At 34.3% G+C, this 9,426-nt stretch overlaps 1 pseudogene; it reads right to left on the bottom strand.

Annotated features, from left to right (window-relative positions):
• Window positions 1-288: 288 nt before the first annotated feature.
• Window positions 289-842, bottom strand: LOC109702301 (high mobility group protein B3 pseudogene; annotated as a pseudogene).
• Window positions 843-9,426: the final 8,584 nt, after the last annotated feature.

Consider the following 9,426-nt stretch of genomic DNA (forward strand, 5'->3'; position numbering starts at 1 on the left):
ACCAACAGCAAAGTGCACAGAGTGAGGAGAACAGGAGAGTGCCTTTTCGTTTTAAAAAAGTTTGGAAATATGTACAACTTTGATACAGTTTCGGGATGCTCCAGACACCCATGGCCACTTCCTGTAAACCAGACAATCTCTAGAGCACTTTGAGAGACTACAATATGATCGTGATCAAATTTTGGGACTAAACCTAATGAGGGCAACAGTCATACCTCAAATACAAGATGTGTCAACCACGGCACTCCACTACTCTAAGGTTTTCATAAGGAGACAGATAAACAGTTTTTATTCATCTTCCTCTTCTTCCTCCTCCTCCTCTTCATCTTCCTCCTTCACCTTTTTCTGGGCAACTTTAGTGGAACCCTTTGGGTCAAACTTTCCTTTTGACTTATAGTCAGCAATGTCCTTTTCATGCTTCTCACTTAAGTTATTCCACATCTCACCCAGCTTTTTCACCACGTCTCCAATAGAGATGCCAAGATTTATGGATTTGATCTTGGGGTAGAATTCTGAAAAGAACAGGAAGAACTCAGACAGAGGTCTTTTGGCGGCATTGCAATCCTTTTTCTTCTTGCCTCCCTTAGCTGGCTCATAATCCTTAATTTCTTGATCATATTGGACTTTATCCACCTTTGCCATTTCATTGAATTTAGATTTCTCCTTCCCACACGTTGTCTTCCAACTCTCAGAGCACTCCTTGGAAAATTCTGTAAAACTGAGAGGGACTGTGGGGTTTTTCTTCTTATGTTCTTCTCTGCATGTCTGCACAAAGAAGGCATAAGCAGACATCTTGCCCTTTGGTTTCTTGGGGTCACCTTTAGCCATCCTGACTGTATTGTTCGCTAGTCTTAGGAAAAATTCTTGAAAGGAACTTAAACTGCTACTTCACTGAATATGTGAATGATAACAAACTGAAATAACCTTGTTGCTGATATGGGAGCACATTTTCATGGTTTGGAATAAGATCAAATCAACCACATTTTCTTGACCACAGTATAACTCAAGCAAATCATAATTCTTATCAAGAATTATGATAATTCTTAGCCAAGACAGAGGGATATGTTAAAGAGGAAAAATTTGAAACTAGCTAGAGAAAAACTGTCTCCATAATATGAAAAGTGAAGCTCTTTTCACATTAGCAAGCACTGATGGAAAACCTGCAAATTATCCAGAAGATCTAAGTAACTCAAGAAAGGAGGCTACACTAAAACAAAGATTTTTAATGTAGATGAAAATAGCCTTGTACTACAAGATGCCATAGAGAACTTTAAGAGCTAGAGACAGGAAGTCACAATCCCAATTATATTTTTCACAGAAAATTCATATGGAAGCTCAAAAGGCCCACAATAGCCAAAGCAATCCTGAGCAAAGAGATAGATTCTGGTGATACCACAAAATCTGACTTCAAGTTATACTCAAGAGCCATACTAACAAAAACAGTGTGTTATTGGCACAAAAACAGAGACACACACATCAATGGCATAAAATAGCATCTGATTCTTGATTGTAACTACAATCCTTTTTACCTTGCACAAATATCAATCAAAATTCAAAACCTTAATGTCTAAACCTTCAAAACTACTAGAGGAAAACATAGTACTTCAAAATATAGGCATAGGCAAGATCTTTCTAAATAGGACTCCAATAATGTGGGATTTAAGGGCAATAATTCACAAATGGGATTGTGTCAGATTGAAAAGTTTTGTACATCAAAGGAAACAATTTTCAGAGTAAAGAGACGTCTACAGAATGGGAGAAAATCTTTGTCAGTAATTACTCAGACAAGGGAGTAATATCAACAATATATATAATGCTGAAAAAATTGAAAACAAAAGAACAAATAATTCAATTAACAAATGGGCAAGTGAACTGCACAGTTCTCTGAAGACATACAAGTGGCCAATAAATACATACAGAAACATGCAACATCCTCAGTCATAAAGGAAATGCATGTCAAAACAACACTGAGATTCTGACTTATCCCAGTCAAAAATGGCAATTGTCAAGAAAACAAACAATAACAAATGCTGGTGAGGATGCAGGGAATTTAGAACCATGGACATTGCCGGTGAGACTGTAAACTAGGACACCTGTTATAAAAATCGGCAGGAGGCAAGAGGGAGGATAAGACAAGGTAGGATGGAAGAAAATGATCAAAGGACACTATGTACATATAAAAAAATCATAATTAAACCCATAAAATTTGAAAGATAAAAATAGGGGTCGGGGAGGGGGAATAAGAAAGAATAATGGGATGAATATGATTAAAATGCATTATGTGGATGAAGACATCACAATAAAAACCCTCATTTAGTGCAATTAATATATGCTAATAAAAATAAATAAATAAATAAAATAATAGGAAACCTGCTCAACCATTATTCTGTATAAAATATTACTGGTCATTGGCCATGTGTATCAGTACCCAAGAGCTCTGATGGAGATGGATGTGATTATTTTTGTTTCTATAATTGCTAACACAACATCTATTCTGTTGCCAAGGAATCAAGGAGCAATTTTACTTCTAAGTCTTATTACTTAAAAAATACACTTCATAAAGCTATGGCTACCATGCACATGGTGCTTCCTCCGATAGATCTGTGAAAAGTACTTTGAAAATTTTCTGGAAAGAACTCAGTGTTGTGATACCTCAGATGACATGGAAGGAGGTGAAAATATCACCCTAAACAGGAGCTTGGAAGAATTTGATTCCAACCCTCACAGATGACATGGAGGGTTCAAGACCTCTGTAAAAGAAGTAACTGAAAGTGTAGTAGAAGAAATAAAAGGACTAAAATTAAAAGTGGAGCCTAAGACATACCTGAATCATTTTGATTTCAAAATAAATTAACCTAGAAGGTAACACACATGCACAGGAAATTGTGAGTCAACTCCCTGTATAGCTATCCTTATCTCAACTAGCAAAAACCCTTGTTCCTTCCTATTATTGCTTATACTCTCTCTTCAACAAAATTAAAGATAAGGGCAAAATAGTTTCTGCAGGGTATAGAGGGGGTGGGGGAGAGGGAGGGGGCGGAGTGGGTGGTAAGGGAGGGGGTGGGGGCAGGGGGGAGAAATGACCCAAGCCTTGTGTGCACATATGAATAACAAAACAATAAAAATTAAAAAAAAATACTTAAATGGATAAGGAGTTGCTTTTTATGAATGAGTGGAGAAAGTTTCTTGAGATGGAATTGACTCTTGGTGAAGACGTTGTTAACATTGTTGAAATTACAGCCAAGTACTTACAATATCACATAAATTTAGATGACAAGGCAATAGTGGTGTTTGAGAGGATTGACTTCAGTATTGAAAGAAGTTTATGGATGAAATGCTATCCAACAGAATTGCATGCTACAGAGAAAATCATGCATGAAGACAAGGGCAAATTGATGGGCACACTTCATCTTGTCTTATTTTAAGAAACTGCCACAGCCATCCCAAACTTCAGTTAACCACGTTCTGATAGGTCAGCAGCCATCAACATCAAGGCCAGATGTCATCAGTGAGACATCACTGAAGTCTCAGCTGACTCCTAGCCTTTTTAAAGGATAAAGCACTTTAATTAAAGTATGTGCACTGTTTATTAAAACATAGTGTTTTTTCACTCTTAATAGACTACAATGTGGTATAAGCATAAATTCTATATGTGCTTGGAACCAAAAAAATAGCATAACTTGTTTTATTGGTACATTTGCTCTACTGTGATTTTCTAGAACCAAACCTGATATATCTTTGAAATATCCCTGCACCTGTCGTTTGCCAAGAGGATAGATCTTAAGTGTTCTTTTTTAAAGTAACTACATGAGGTGATGGAAATGCTAACTATCTTGATTGTGTTGATCATTTCAAAATGTATACATGTATCAAAACATGAAGTTGTGTACTTCAAATACATATAATTTCTATTTGTCAATTATATCTCAATAAATCCAAAAAAAATTAAAGAAAGAAAACTGACTATGGTAACTATATTTGAACATTTGAGAAAACATCGTTTGAGGGGGTATAGATGATATTATTCCATATATCTTCAACTAGAAAAAATACATAAAAACTATAGGGAGTCATACTTTGACTAAAAATAAAAATTGACATTTTGAAGATCAAAGTCTTCAAAAGAGCAAAAGATATGTTTGGGAGAAAGGAAGGTGTTTTGAAATGGAACATGATGAGTATTCAAAGGTTGAATTACAGAGAAACTTCAAACATTGGATGAGTGTTTGAACTAAATGTGTCTGAGTATTTTCTAAAATCTTCAATCTTCTGTGATTCAACAAAATCTTAGAGTTGACATGGAGTTGATATGGGGGAATAAGTAGCATTTAGATACCTTTAATTTAGGAGATTATACACCAATTGAATGAAAAGCAGTAACCAAATTGAATGAGATGATGAGTTTGCTCAATAAATTCTCACATCAGATCCTGTTACTTGAGTTGAAGGTGTGTGCATTGTTGTGTTCATGTGTGCCTAAGAATGTCTGAAGAACTACTGGGCTAAGTCTGCTATGTGTCCATTGTTTATTCACTTGAGAGACCAAGCAAACCCCTGGAAGAAGGAATAAGCAACATAGTTTCCCTGAGGTAACAAAGACAATTTGATAAACAGAATGAATGCTTCCCTCAACTACTGCACTGAAATTCATTTCATAACAAGCTAAGGGGTTCTGGCGCTCCTCTAGAGTTGAAGTTGGAAGAATAGAAATTTTCTTTCCCATTGTTCTAACTAGGAGGAGACACCAAGAAATGCATCATTAGGCAATTTCATTGTTGTGGGAACATCAAAGGGTGCATTTACAAAAATTAAGGTGGATATGACAATACTAGAAATATATCTTATGGGTCCACAGCTGTATATGCAGTTCGTTGTTGACCCAAATGTTCTTATGCATGAATGACTGTATTGCTGTGAGAGACATCAATTAATTTATAATTTTTATTGTTTCTTCCTCCTCTCTACTGACTTCCTAGAGAGAATAGTGAATTCTACTGGTGAGTTTAATGAGACAGTCTCGTCCCATTGTCATCTGTATCCTTCAAAAGTCAGATACTTAGTTTGTTTTCTCCCACATCAAGTATTTTACAATGTCTCCAAATGAGGGTGTTTATGGGTTACTGGCACTAAGAGAGTCAGTCTGAATAATTCTTCCTAATTCTGGGGTTCAATATAAATAGCCTCCTCTTACCACATAGCAAAGATAGTTGCTTTAACATCCATTTTATCAGTAATAAAATTATATTTTGGGCTCCATTCTTGCTTATTCTCATCTTATCAATTGCTTCAGAATTTAGGAAGGAGAAAATAGGAGTTATTCCTTAAGCCCCTTCAGACAGCAATTTAGAAAAAATTGTTCACTTATACCAGGAATTTCCTCTCAGAGTCCTGGAGGAACTCTTTAACGCCATAGCTATATTTTTATAATTGAAATATCTTACTTTAGGACTTAAGCAGTTTTGCTGTGAGAAACAGATAAAATGAATTTATAAGCACATGAGACTAAAATTTACTCTGGCATCATGGGTAAACATACCAAAAATTTCAGTAACTAGAACTATCCAGACAATGCAAAGATGGAAATAAAATAGCATAGCCATTTTATATTTTTCTGCAAAGATTTAAGTGTCACATGTTTCTGGTTATACTCTTTTATGTGCTCTAAAGTGTACTTTTATAAATGAGTCCCTATAGCAGAGAACAGTTATATTTTGGCTTTATAAGTCATCTTTACAATTTAGAGTCCAAATGAGGAACAGGCTTAAGAAGACTTTCACAAAAAGTTCTGATAAGGTAGAAGTAATGGCGAAGATTGTAGACTTGAGTATGTGTGTGTATGCGTGTGTGTGTGTGTGTGTGTGTGTGTTCTGTGCATGTGTTAAAAATGAGTGAAGGTAAGGGCAGACACAGTCACCTGTGTGCAGTGATGACCACATTTGTAACTCTACAACAGTTTTATTTTCTTAGGTTGACATCTGGGCACTCAACTACTTGCTGAAATTCTTCACATTAATATGAATCATATCTCAAAACTTAACAAATTAAAAACCACATTTATCCTCCCTTATATTCATCCTCATCACTTCTCATGTAGACAAACAATTACCCTCTTTGTCGTCTGAATTTCTAATTTTAGGCACTCAATCCATTCCTTATCCCATCACCATAATAATCTTTCTGAACCTAACCATTAAATTTCTCTAAATTCTTCAGAAGTAATCTATCTTCCTTTCACAAACGTGTACAGATACATATTTATAAATATCTGATTCTACAGGTGTTGACAGATGATAGTTGAAAGATAGATAGATGATAAATAGATAGATAAATAACTTGTCATTTTAGTCATCATAATCATTGCTATCCTTTATTTAGTGTTTCATAAGTTTTAACCTAATTAATTCATTAAGTCTTCACAACCACCCTGTGCTATAGATACTAACACAATTTCTGTTGTGTGTAGATAAGGAAAATGAGATATAATGGATGTTGAAGAACTTCCAAAGGTCATACATGTGACAAATGAGCAGCATCATTTTAATCCTAACAAGAATACTGTTTCTGAGCTCATATTTGCTCACTAACTATCTATAAATTTATTTTAAAATAAAATTATATACCAATTATTAATATTTACCAATATTCTATGGATTATCAGTAATTATTAATAGTATTTATTAGTATATTATATGACATAATTTTATTTTAAAATAAGTCATATAATATAGTAATATGTAATATTATACATATATATATAATTATTTTTGGTACTGAAACTCTAACTCAGGGCCTGTGTTTGGTTGACAAGCACTCTACCACTGAGCTATACCTCCTCTCAAATTGAAAATTATGTTCCTTAAAAATGTCTTATGGTAGCACATGACTGGAATCCCAACTACTTGGAAGGTGGCAGCTTATCACTACTCATTATTAAAATTCCATGTAAGAGGTCATGTGTTTGAGAAGCCTTCTCTGCTCCCCAAACTGTAGATTAAACCAGTACCTTTGGTTTTGTATATTATGTGCAATGTTGAGATTGATCTGAACCCTGTGCTCACAGAAAGCAGACATGGTTATTCTGTAAAATAACTGTGTACAAAGAACCAGTGTGCCCTGGCATATTAACCAGATAAGATCCTCCTCCACTGTTCTTCAGTGATTCCCTTGTTACCTGCCTCTATGAATTCCTAGGAATTCAAGCTTGGTTCTTTTTCTTGAGTTGTTTCTCCTGCTTGCAATAGCCTAAAACTATAATCAGACTTTTTTTCCTTTTTTGGTGCATATTGTCTTTTGCACCCTGAATTTTCTCTGCAATGATTAGAACTTATAAAATAACTAAATTGTAGTTTCCCATTTCATATTATTTTTGTTAAGTATACTAGGATAGTCTATGGAAACAGATATATATCTACCATTTTCTCTATAGTCTTCAAGGACCTAGTACAGTACAAATCATCATCATCACTAACTTTTCTGAAATTTTAATCACTCACTAATATTGTTTCAACATAAATTTATATTGATTTTCAGAAACTGAATAGGAATATTCTAGAAAGATGATGCCAGCAGTTACAATGGAGATTTTGCATCTTCCCAAGTTGCTATATTAAAAAACAAAAACAAGACAAGACAAAAACATAGCATCTAGGTAGCAAAACTAAAAACCCATTATAGAATTTTCAACAAAATGGTCTTACATATAAAATATGGTAAATTTGACAAATGATTGTTTAGCACTACAACCAGTACTCCTAAAAATCAGTGTTCTATGATCTTGGTATGGCATAAAAGAGGTAAAAATATAATGAAGAAATTCCATGAAATCCTGTAGCATTCCATCTCAATTGGAAATGTTAGTGTAAATTCAGATATTTTCTCTTTATATGCTTATTTTCCATGCATGCATGATCTAGAAACATGCCAACCCAATATTCTAAACACCCAGGTAACAGTCTTGAAATATCATTTCCAATAAAAGAAATCAGGTCTGTTGAAATAATGGATAATATTTACTCTGATATAAGGAAAGAATTGTGTATAGCAGGTAGAACTTATGTCAGAACTGACAAATAAGATCTCAAAGAAGTTACTGAAAATCGCTATAGTCATGTTAATAAGGCTCAGAAACCAAGTTGAAAAGCTGCTAGTGGTGAAATGAGACAATTTGTAATTTAATTAACATGGAATATGCAGTGTGTTGATACCCACCAAATAATTTTATAGTGGTTAGAATGTATTGCTTTTCAAGTAATCCAAATAGGATAATTTCTGCAGATGACAGGAAACTCATACACTATTTTGAAAACTGTGTAAATAACAGGAAAGAATAAATCATTTTTCTTTCCTGATAAGGAAAGAAATTATTTTAATCAGACAATAAATTTTGAAAAGTTGATGAGATTAGAATATCAAGATTTTACATTTCCCAGTGAATTGATGGGTCTGGGAAATGAACATTAAAGACTGCTAACATTTTAGAGAAAGAGAAAAACCAGACATTACATGTCCAATGATAGAAAAATATTACAATACTTAAATTCTTGCCAAAGAAATTGAATATAAGGCCATTGAAGTCTCTGAATTTACTCTTGCCATTTTAATGAAATCCACAGGACCCACAAACTTGCAAAGCTATTTCACGTGTATTGCAATCAGAAGTCTGGATTTCAGAAATTCTACCTGTTAAATTGTCCTGATTTTCTCATCAGATAAAAATGAAAGGAAAATTTTATTTAAAAAACTTTTAAAATATATTAAGTTAAAAATGGAAGTGACTAGGATATACTGTCTAAAATGCATAATTTGATGATAGAACTACTAAGAAAGGTCAGAGAGTGAGCACTTTAAAAGTCAAAAGAGAGCCAGGCTCTGGTGGTTCATGCCTGTAATCCTAGCTACTCAGGAGGCAGAGATCAGGAGGATCACCATTCAAGGCCAGTCCTGGGCAAATAGTTTGTGAGACTCTATCTTGAAAATAGTCAACACAAAGTAGGGCTGGCTGAGTGCCTCAAGTGGTAGAGCACCTGTCAAGCAAGCATGTGCCCCTGAGTTTAAATCGCACTCCCGCAAAAAAAAAAAAAAAAAATGTGTAGTTACTTTGGAAACAAGGGGCTGTCAGTAGAGTGGGTGGCACATAGAGCATATAGAGACGTCTGGGGAAGCTGGTAAAATTCTGCATTTTGTTGTCAACAATAAATTTATACAGATGTTTACCTTGTGCTGATTCATAATGCTGTGTGTTTGTTATGATTTTCTAACTTTATTTTAAAATAAATTTTTTAAGATGTCCAAAATAGACCTTCATGATCAAACCTGGAACTAAATGTATTATATTACTTAACTTACATATATTTTACACCTTGCAGAGATTATTCCTTCATTTTTGTGATATTCTTCCTAAAAACTCACCATTTCAGTCTGACCATG

This window comes from Castor canadensis, chromosome 3, assembly GCF_047511655.1.
Source record: "Castor canadensis chromosome 3, mCasCan1.hap1v2, whole genome shotgun sequence".
In the NCBI taxonomy this organism is placed as follows: domain Eukaryota; kingdom Metazoa; phylum Chordata; class Mammalia; order Rodentia; family Castoridae; genus Castor; species Castor canadensis.